The sequence below is a fragment of the Papaver somniferum genome, chromosome 2 (assembly GCF_003573695.1).
Source record: "Papaver somniferum cultivar HN1 chromosome 2, ASM357369v1, whole genome shotgun sequence".
In the NCBI taxonomy this organism is placed as follows: domain Eukaryota; kingdom Viridiplantae; phylum Streptophyta; class Magnoliopsida; order Ranunculales; family Papaveraceae; genus Papaver; species Papaver somniferum.
In genome coordinates this window covers 157,066,586-157,078,678 of record NC_039359.1, presented here as the reverse complement: position 1 = coordinate 157,078,678, position 12,093 = coordinate 157,066,586, and the positions used below count along the sequence as shown (strand labels likewise).

Here is a 12,093-nt window from a genome sequence, read left to right as displayed (position 1 = left end):
TTTTATGGTCAAAGACTAAACATAAATTTTACTCATAATCTAACACAAACTCATATTCAATAGTTAAAAATATAGCCAGAGTTTAAATGAGGTAAAACAATCTAAATAAGTAAACCCCCACGTGTAACTAGACCGATTTTCATATTTGCCTCTATGACTGAACAAATCTAAGTAGATTATTTGATTAGCGATATTTAAAACAGTGGAAGAAAAACATAGATGCTAATGTGATTCACGGTTAGAAATGTATACTGCCCCTCAGATTCACTGCCTATCTGCCATAACTAAATCAAAAGCAAATAACCACAGTGAATATCTTCTAAAAGTGTCATACTTGTGTACTACGCTACATGGAATTGAGCCAACATGATAGTTGAATAACGAGCAGTTTGTTATTGGTTGCCAATAAAATTAAGACAATGAAATTAAAACCTACAAGCCTCAGAATTGCAGAATATGTCACCAAGGCGTTAAGCCATTCAGTCCCGAAAGATGGTGTTCCTTATATTCTCACAGGCTACATCTAAACTACTATTCGTTAAAAAGAACATGACAAAATATGTCTCATGGCAAGTCCCAAGAGGTAATGGCCATTGGCCACAATGCAGCTCCCCAAGGCAATGGAAAATAAGACCACCTGAGATGGAGATCTATCGACCATCAACATCTCAAAAAAAAATTCACGACGTTTACAAATATAACAGGTTTTCTCCAAATTATGAAGAGAATTTTTACAAAAATCTCTCCCGTAGATATCATACAAGTCCCTAAACAGATTACTATAAAATCAGATAAACTAGAAACTTACCCAGTAAGATTGGAGGAATATCATCACACACGGCGAATACAAACATCAAAATTACAATATCTTCAATTCTGATCTGTGCTGCTGCTGATTTTGTTCATACTCACAAAGCATGATAATATATCCTCTAACCTAATTTGGTACTCTTTTTCAGATATATCATCATACAATACACAAGCATTCAAAATCAACAATGGAACTCCTAAACAGGAGCAAAGTAAGATTCATACGGAACAAAAACAATTCCCTATCCCTTTCCAAATCAAAGCAAAAGAAAATTAGAGAAAAATCACAAGAAATAGAGATATAAATACCCTCAGATTCCCTATTTGCTGTGCTTTGACCGCCTTAGCAGCTCTTGCAGCAGTCCGTCCATCAATACACCCAGTTCTCCTAGCAGCAATGACAATTATGTCGATGCTGCAGGAGGTGTCCAAATGATTGCCAATAGCTAGTTGGAGTGCTATAGCTTACTGAACAAAACGAACAGGCCATTCAGCGGTTGCCGAACTTGGACTATTAATGAAATAAATATCAAGACAAAGCATACAATGGAACTTTTCGTAAAGCTTTCATTTAACCCATCTTTTATCCTATCATGTAAACAATACACAGAACCCGTAATTTCTCTTCCTAAGTGAGGGAAGACCTCACACTCTCAAAGCAACAACATTCTGGATTTCTCTCATTAAGTGCACCAAAACCTCTATCCTACGCCATCTAGATTCGGCAAAACTAAAATTTTGTAACAAATCTCACAACCAATCCACAATGAGGTTTTCTGCGATCTATGAGTACTCCCAAGATTTACTAAGAAAGAATAAATTGTTACTTGTAGATTCTTATATTCGAGACTTACATTGGCTTTATCTAAATAAAACTAAACAGCATCCTTCTGACAGTAAGTTTCCATATGAAACTAGGAAATATTAACTCAAGATACTCAAACAAACTAGAAGAGTAAAACAGACAATATGACGGTCAGACTCGTGCTTTGTCTGTCTTATGACCCTTGCAGCAGCCTGTCCATGAAGACACCCAGTTTTCCTAGCAGCAATGGCAATTATGTCAATGTTGCAGGAGGTGGAAGTCTGACTGACTGCCAATAGTCGCAGAACCAGAATGATAGCATATTGAGCAAAGCGATTAGGCCATTCAGTGGTTACACGACTGTACACTGTTAATGAAGTAAGTATCAAAACGAAGCATGCAATGGAATCTTTTCCTTCCTGAAGTATACATCCTTTGGTTTCAGACTTGAAATTGAAATTCATAAATCCTATGCAGCAGTTGTAGATAAACATGGCAATAATGAAGATTCAAAATCTACACCATGATGACATATATTCTTCGGCTAGCAGCAATGTAACTTATGTTGATGCTGCAGGAGGTAGAACTGTGACTGATTGACAATAGCTAGTCGCAGTATGATTGTTTATTGAGAAAAAAAAATAGACCATTAAATGGTCGGTGCTCACAGGGCCGTAGACTATTAATGAGGTAAATATCAAAACAAAGCGCACAACAAATCTTTTCGTAAAACTTTCAATTACAGATTTACCCTATTTTCTATCCTACCATGTTGAAACAATACACAGAACCCATATATGCGTCATTTCGCTCTATCGAGGCATACCATGCCTGTAAGGATACATCCTTTGATTTCACAATAGTTAGTCATAAAGATGCAGCAATTGTAGATAAACATGGCAATAATGAAGATTCAAACAACTACACCATGATGACATATATTCTTCATGTTGTTCATACATAAGAGGTGACACAATTTTTACTTTGTAAATAACAAAACATCTACGTACGCTGTAAATATGTGAATTCAGATAATCTACGTACCCTGTAATTTCACATATTTACAGCAATAAAGGGACTATGTACGCTGTAAATATGTGAATTCAGATAATCTACGTACCGGTACTGTGCATTCATCTCATAAAAATCTTTCAGTTCTGAAGCAGCTGTTGGTAATTCAACTGACTTTGGAATATCTTCATTAGTTGAGGAACTTTTTGCTCATACTTTATCACAAACTTGTCCAAAGAGTCTCGTCTACCATTGCAAGAAAATTCATAACCGCCATAATCTTCTTCTCTAAGGCCGTCATACAATAAGATGTTTCCTAAATGCTGTTTGAATGTGATCCTCAGACCAATCCCATCTTATTCTTCCAATTGACTTCGCCCATTGATGTCAATCCAACTATACCATCAATCTTTTACTGAGAATCCAAGAATCTCGTCTGAGCAATTTGATGCCGTCTTCATCGGATTGAACAATGTTCTTCATCTTGATGATCATTTTAAGAAGAAGTTTGCAACTTTGGTATGAAAAAAAAAAAAAAAAAATTGGTCTAAGGGTTTTATCTGGTTTAAATGAGAGGATAAATGGGGTTTTGTAAATCCGTATGTTTCAAGTAGGGTTAGTACTGAATCTGGTGCAGAGGTGGTTTTGAAATTGAGTTTTTCAGAAGCAGTAATAGCTCATTTTGAGACAATCCACATGAATGAATCAGATAAGAAACAACATATGAGGAGAAGATGGAAGTAACCCTAGATCTTGAAATTACAATAAAAAAAAAAAAGATTTTGTATTCTGAAGAGAAAATACTTAGCTGTTGTTGGTGCTAATGAAAAAGAAGAAGATTCTCCATTGATGGCCGCCCGATTCAGTGTTCCACCTAATTTACACCACACTGATCGAAACATTCGAAGAAGAAAGAGAGTTTTGAGACTGGTTTTCAGTAGAGATGGGGAAGAAAAAGTAAAGCGAAAACATAAAATTTTCAAGCATTTGAAATCCGAGCCTTTACAATGATTCTTAACAGACCGCCCCAAAAACTCCCCAAAACGGTCACGTGAGAGGAGATGGTGGGACCTACGGTCAGGGAGTTGGCAGGGGTCCATTAAAAGGGGAGCTGGGCCCACCAGCTGAGTCTAAGCGGTTTTGGGATGTTTTGTGGGGCATATGGATAGCGCGTTAGGAATTTTTGATAAATTTATCAAAGGGAAAATTAGACTAAGGCCCAACCCATGGATAACCCATAATATAAGTCTCTCAATTAAAAGAAGTTTAAATCTAAGCCCCAAAATATTAAAAGACTTAGATACCCTTCTGCATATTATCAAGCCCATAATTAAATAAAATTTAAATTCAAGCCCACAATTAAATAAAATTTAAATTCAAGCCCAAAATTTATTAAAATAATTTATTTCAACAGTTACACGTGTAAGCAGAAGTTACACATGTGTATGTAAAGTTACACATGCATATAGATGTTTATCTCAACAGTTACACGTCAAAAATGAAACATATATTCAGTTGTTATTGAAATAAAAATTTCATTTACAATAATTTTTTTGTTTATCAGTTACATATGGGCATGCAATGACTACAATGATGAATGATTTCTCTGAGGTTGAAAACATGAGGAAAAAAACAAAATGATTGCAATTTTTAGTAACCAGTCGTCTGGGTATGCTCCTAATGTTCCAAAGATATACCTGCAACAGTATCAGGAGGATCGAAAAGGTTATTAGCTGAATAGCCAAATAAAATGCACAAGAATCTATACATAACAATATCCAACTAAAGGATAACATGATGTACCACAAGAACTATACATAACAATAGCAATTCAGCTTCCCTGCAAGCAAAAATGATTATTCATTTAACAATTTCCTTCTTTCAGAGTGGCCGAGAATAACCTAGAGGATGTTTAAACTGGCTCGCATCTCAACACTGCATAAAAACAAGGGATGCGAGTTTTAACTATCCGTGTATGGATACACTGACTAGTATTTTATTTGCAACGAAATATGTCTTGTTTAGAAAGGAGATTAACCATATATGTAAATTCTGAGCTCTACGTACACAAAAAATTAGTCGAACGAACAAAGGCAGATCACAAACATATATAACTAGAATGTGTAACTATAAGCTACACATCTAATTAGCATGTGTAACTAGTATATACACATAAAACTAGAATATGTAACTTATAGATACACATCAAATTAGCATGTGTAACTAGTAGATACACATCGATTTAGCTTGTGTACCTAGAAGTTACACATTTAATTAACATGTGTAATTACTAGTTACACATCCATAGTCTACCAATGCTAGTTTCACATTAGACTAACAAATTCCTAAGAACACATTTTCAACTACAAAAAGCAAAGGATCATCATTGATTACCTTGACAGTAGCCAACATCCTTATCTATCTAGGCGTAAACTGCTAGAATATCCTGAAATAAGAGATCAGAAAGAAACTATTTACTATTATAAGCATGGTGATGTTATACACAAGCGTTGGAAGGATGATCCTGTTGGTCTTACCGGTACCAAAACTGATAGAAATACAAAGTTGAATGCCAAGGATGAATATAGCACAACAAATTCTAAAAAATATAGGTCCATGAAACAGAATCTTCAAAGTATGGAACTCCCCAGCATGCATGATACACATTTTACCAAAATATACAGAAAAACCAAATAATTTACATAAGATCTTGCATCTAGTTAGCATGTGTATCTATAAGTTACACATCTAGTTAGCATGTGTAATTAGTAGCTAGACATGTATTTAACTTGTGTAAATAGAAGTTACACGTCTAATTAACATGTGTAACTAGTATTTACACATCCATATATCACTCGTAAAGTCTGAAGGCATCATATATTTAAAGCTAATAGTGTCTACCAACGATTACCCTTTATACATAATTTCCCGATTAAGATCTTAAAGCAATAGCATCCATTGAATCCTACTAAGTGTCTACCTTAAAGTTCAAAAAGCAGAATGTCAATATTGTGTTGACAATTTTAAAAGCACTGTTAAACTAAATCTCTCAATTGAAGCATAATCACTGATAGAAGAGAATACTTATCTGCACTTAGATTGCTGATGACTTGTGTTGAATCTGCAGATCAATTAACTGATATTCGTTTCTCGGATCCATTATCTTCTACTGCAACTGATACTCCTCCTTCTCCTGATGGTGATGTTATACACAAGCGTTGGAAGGATGATCCTGTTGGTCTTACCGGTACCGAAACTGATAGAGATACAAAGTTGAATGCCAAGGATGAATATAGCACAACAAATTCTAAAAAATATAGGTCCGTGAAACAGAATCTTCAATGTATGGAACTCCCCAGCATGCATGATACACATTTTACCAAAATATACAGAAAAACCAAATAATTTACATAAGATCTTGCATCTAGTTAGCATGTGTATCTATAAGTTACACATCTAGTTAGCATGTGTAACTAGTAGCTATACATGTATTTAACTTGTGTAAATATAAGTTACACGTCTAATTAACATGTGTAACTAGTATTTACACATCCATATAGCACTCGTAAAGTCTGAAGGCATCATATATTTAGAGCTAATAGTGCCTACCAACGATTACCCTTTATACATAATTTCCCGATTAAGATCTTAAAGCAATAACATCCATTGAATCCTACTAAGTGTCTACCTTAAAGTTCAAAAAGCAGAATGTCAATATTGTGTTGAAAATTTTAAAAGCAATGTTAAACTAAATCTCTCAATTGAAGCATAATCACTGATAGAAGAGAATATTTATCTGCACTTAGCTTGCTGATGAACTTGTGTTGAATCTGCAGATCAATTAACTGATATTCGTTTCTCGGATCCATTATCTTCTACTGCAACTGATACTCCTCATTCTCCTGATGGTGATTTAAGACCCAAATAAAATATCCATCATTAGGCTGCTATTACATCTACCAATCTAAAAGGAAATTCACTAGAAAAATTTAAAAACTTTGCCTAGTACTTCCAGATGCTACTATTGCGTCATTTTTGCACAATTTATCAATGTCCAAATGATACACATGAATATAAGAGAGACAAGTACCTTAATCTGAAGCTGTAAGTACTTGACATAGTCAATGATATCATCCATGAGCGAGGAATCATCACTAATCACCTTGACAGTAGCCAACATCCTTATCCATTCAGGCATAAACTGCTAGAGTGTCCTGTCAGTGCAGCTGATGAATCCAACTGTAACCAACTTACTAATGTGTTTCCCTGCACAAAACAACACAAAACTAGTAGATCAGCAGACGAGTTTCAATTAGATCAGCAGGTATGCCTCTAAGAACTGCATATGCATATGCATATCCCATCAAATTAGCATGTGTAACTATAATTTACACATCTAATTAGCATGTGTAGCTAGTAGATACACATCCATTTAGCATGTGTACCTAAAATTCACACATTTAATTAAGTTTCTCAAAGTGAAGGACAAAAACACTTATATAAACACTTGAGCAAACAAAAAATTTAAGCAGAAAAAGGTGGGGAAGATAAAACTAGAGCGGAACCCTAAGATCCCAGCAGGACTTGTCAAACTTCATACCTACATTATTCATAATCGTCATGTCAGAACAGAGCTCTAAGCGCCAACAACTTCAGTCTCTACTTTTGCTGGTGTTTCCTCAGCAGGCCTGTCAACCTTCACACCCACATCTTCTGCATAATCGCCATGAACCTTCAAGAGCAAAGAACAAAAAATGTTACAAACTCGACTATTAGCAGAACACGTGTAAACTAAAACTACATTACGAACAAGACCAGTATAATAACATATAAAACGTGGATTGAGAATTACAAACCAATCAGCTTTCCAAGATCAAACTTAGGAATTTCCCTTACAATTATAGAAATGTAATGCTTAGAAGATGCGGACTGGCTTTCCCATGGTAGTCTTCAAGTACAAGCACCTCACCTGATTCAACAAACAACACACAAAAAAACAATCAAAATTTGACAGAACTATCGATGAGGACCTTGATAAAAAGCTGCTAACTAGGACGAATGCGCTAACTATGTGTATGACGCCGCTAACTATGAAAATCATACTATGTAGAAGATTCAAAACCACCAGCAAAAAAAAGCTAAAAGAACTCACATTCTGCCAATTCTTTTTCAACAATGATACTAGAAAGTTGACACTAAGCTGAACGTTCTAGAACATCTGCTTGTCCTCCATGCCAAGGTTACCAACAGCAACACCCATACAGAGCACTTTCTTCAATTGAAACTTAACCATAGCCTTGGTTTCATTCACCTTGGCCTCCAATGACTCTTGATGAGTCACAAGAGTTGGGAACTTACCTGCATTTCATAGCATTAAAAAAAAACACAATTAGCAATGACTATGTTGGAAAATTCCTAGTAACAAGAGCACAATAACAAAAAGGTGAGACAAAGCAACATAAACAAATTAATAAGTCCACAGTTCTTGGTAGAAAAACATGCCTGCCTTGTTAACACCAGGTCCAAGAAGACGGGGAATTTTCTTGATAACAGCTTCTGAGGCTAGGAAGCATGGAACTTCTTGCAAGCTTCTTGACCAAGTTTTTGTTCTTGTTAAGCTTCTTAAGACCTTCAACATCCATGTACTCAAGACCGATCTTCTGAGAGTGTAATCATAAATAACAAAGTAAGATTATTACAAGAGGCAAAAACAATTTGGTCAACTCACCAGTGTGGCCTTGGTAACTTGAGAGTTCAAGAACTCAAGCAAATAATTAACAAAATAACAACATGAAGATGTAACCATTATAGCGAGCCATAAGCTGATTAACACAGAGCAAGGGCTTTGATATAAACACTCTGATTTGAATTCTTTTTCAGTACACATAACATTTGATATAACTTTCACCATGTTGATAACCTCTATAAACGCATTGGCAATGATTCCTGCATCTAAACAGTCGAACACATAAATAGAGGGTGTCTTCAGCCAGGAATCCAAGTCGCTAATTGGTAAAGGAATGTACTGGGTGTAGCTCTACAAGCAGTTTGTGTATATGCTATGATTAGAACCTTACGAAAGGAGACATGAAACAGTAACAAGCCAATACTCTAATAAAGAAAAGTGTGCAATCAGACCAGATATGAACCTTATTAAAAAGCCAGATTTCACCATTAGTAGTTGGTTTTGGAACTCCATGGACGTTATAGTGAAAGAGTACTCTCTCACCCTTGGCATGCTTACGACAGGCAAGACAAAGTTTCTTCACTTCATCTACAGTGGGATCTAGTTGAAGCTTATACTTAGCCTGCAAATATCATGAAGCCTATTAAATTACAGATCAATGGATGAACCAAACAAGTCGAGAGTGAAGAGGAGTCATCTTACCCTGTACTAAATGTAATCGGCAGGTACACATTCGTATATCATGTGTAAGTCGCAGTTACATATGTCATAGGCATGTGTAATATGCAGTTACACATGCAGTTGACATGTGCAAGCCTCAGTTACACATCAGTATTATGGCTTGTGTACTTGGCACGTATTTCATAGAAGAAACCACTTCCTACATGGGATCTTCTTACATGTTAGCTGCTCATCACCGCTTTTAACAAACAATAAAATACATATTAAATTGCACCAAGCAGCTCTTTAGTACATGAATCACACAACAACATGCTCTTTAATACTAATACATTCATTGTTTAAAACAAATTGGAATTCAAGTACTCAACATGACATTTACAGATAACTGAATTGAATTTTGAGACATTTCGCAAACCTAAGCCAAAATCATACCAATAGACCACATGACCAAAAATCAAAAAAAAATCAAAAATTTGGGGTTAAGCCTGATATACCTGACTTATAACAGTTTTAGCCAAACTTCTCAAATTCTTCCTCATAACTGATTGATGAAGCAAAGTTCAAGCTTGAATTGATTATGTCCCTAAGAAATTATAAAATTGAAATCAAAATCAATAAAAAAAAATCAGATCTATAACTTGAAAAAAAATGAATTAATGAAATAGAAATCAAACATCATTAACCTGAGTGTGTAATGATTCGGTGATATCTAATCTCAAATTAGTTTTTAGACCGAAACTAGATACAGATATATACAGCAATTTTAACGAAGAACAGATCCGAGAATTTTGTTCAAATTTTTTCAAAAAATTTACATTAAAACAACCAAAGTAAGTATATCATTGTAAATCTAAGATCTGACTTCGATTCTGATAAGTTAATCGAGAAGCATCTAAAGATTCAGGTTTTAAAAACTCTAATATACTTTTCTCAAAATAAAATCTGACTTAAATCAACTAAAATTTCTCAATCGAAGCATCACTACAAAGAGAGGAGGATACGTACCTGTATAGTTAGCTTGTTGATGGACTCGTGTTGAAGCTGCAGTTTAGTTATTGACATCTGTTTCTCCGATTCGTGTTTTCAACTGCAACTGATGCTCCTCCTTCTCTAGGTGGTGGATTTATGATCTCTATCGTTTTAATCGACTATAATACTTGTTCAAACTCTTATATCTTTCCAATTTTAGAGAACATACCAAGAACAAAGAGGTTACAACAACAGCAGCGAAATCATGCAATGAAAACTAGATGAAACGACGAAATTAATCGATTCAGACCTAAATTTAATCAAACTGGAAAACACGAAATTAATCGATTACATTTTTCAATCGATTGTCTCTGCTCAAAATTAATTTAGAACCCTAGAAAGTGTTTCTGAAAGAACTGAATAGAGAGAGAAAAAGAACTCTGAAATGAAAAGCTCTCGAGAGAGAGAATGGTGAAGAGAGAGAAAGAGAATAAAAAAAATGAAAATATCTTTTAGTATTCCTCTTGTATTTATATAAAAGGGTATTGTTGTCATTATCAAAATCCGTAATAATTAATTATGGGCCAGATCTGAACAAAATTTGATAATTTGGGCCTAATAGTAGCATTTTTCTAAAATATGGAGTTGATAGTGAAGGATCCATTTTGTGGGGCTTGTGCATGTTGAACCCATATAACAAGGGGGTCTCAGTATTTTTCACTTTATCAAAAGATGACATTTTTACTGCACAACGGAAGGACCGTATCAGGGCATATGGATAGCGCGTTTGGATATAAATTTGTTTGTGTTTTTCCAGAAATCGAAGTCAGAAGTAGAAGTCATAAGCTAAAATATATTGTTTCATAAAAAGTTAAATTTTCGATTTCTAAAGATCGTTTTGAAATTTGACAACCAAACTGATTTCTGATTTTTCGACTTCTAAAAGTATATGTATGTCTTTTGACCATTTCAAGTGGATTTTCAATTTTCAGCTTTCTATGTGGATGTGGGGTTTTCACCCAAAAGCAAGCCAACGATGATTCAAGTGTTTTCTTTTTCTTGGATGCTTTAGGGTGGGGGTTTTCTTCGTACACTCTTGGCTCATGGTATTTCATAAATTTCAACTAGTTCTTTAATGATATTTGTAAACATTCTTGAACTTATCCTTACATTTCTTTTTTATATTTTCATGGTACCCAAGATCTTCCAAATTTCTAATAAAATAAAATTTTGGTACCAAAATCAGTCTCATAGTGTAATTAAGCTTAAAATTTTAAAAGGTTGACAAAATTATTAAAATCAAAAAATTATCCAAAAGGGAAAAGGAAAACAAAATACTGAATAATCAGACAGTTTTAATGAGACTGCTTCTTCTTTCTTTTAAGTGCGTGAAAAGAAAAGGAAAAGAAAAAGGGCCAGCTGACGAATGGTCATACTTTTTGTAATTCGTTCACAAAATGGTCATATTTTTATAATTCGTTCACAAAGTAGTCATATTTCCATCTGTTTTAACACTTTTGAATAAAATGATGTTATCTTTTCCAAAATTAGCCTCCCCCAAAATACCCTTCTTATTTAACTAATTGGTCAAAGTGGTGGTGATGGAGCGGTGGTGGTGGTGGAAGCTTAAGAATCTTCGCTGAAAGCCAGAGAGGAAGCGGTGAACCATTTGAGTGAATGTGGTGTAACAATCTTGAATACGGTGTCACGAACCTGAATGTGATTTAACGATCATGAATGCGGTGTAACGATATGTAAGCGGCGGCACCACCACCTACAAATATCACCACCGTCAAAATAATTATAATGAAGGAAAAATTTAAAATTGTGTATAGAGGGATTAATAGGAAGGACACATAGGTAATTTCATTAACATAAACTGTGAGTCATCACTTAACTCACTTTTTAATGGAAGTATGACCATTTTGTTAATAGTTTGTAACAGTAGGATGCTTTTGCGAATCGGGTCCTAATACTAGGATTGTTTTGTACATTTCCAAAAAAAAAAGTGAAAACGCGGGGGTACCAAAATACACCACCACTTTTTCTTAGGCAATTTGTATGGACAATCTCAATACAACTCTGAGAATTAAACTCAATCAAGGAATAGTATCTAGAGTTATATCTCTCT

At 34.7% G+C, this 12,093-nt stretch overlaps 3 pseudogenes; all 3 read right to left on the bottom strand.

Moving 5' to 3' along the window:
• Positions 1 to 436: 436 nt before the first annotated feature.
• LOC113354920 lies at positions 437 to 520 on the bottom strand (annotated as a pseudogene).
• Positions 521 to 7,541: 7,021 nt separating this feature from the next.
• On the bottom strand, positions 7,542 to 8,432 carry LOC113352310 (annotated as a pseudogene).
• Positions 8,433 to 9,161: 729 nt separating this feature from the next.
• LOC113354776 lies at positions 9,162 to 9,235 on the bottom strand (annotated as a pseudogene).
• Between the last annotated feature and the right edge of the window lie 2,858 nt (positions 9,236 to 12,093).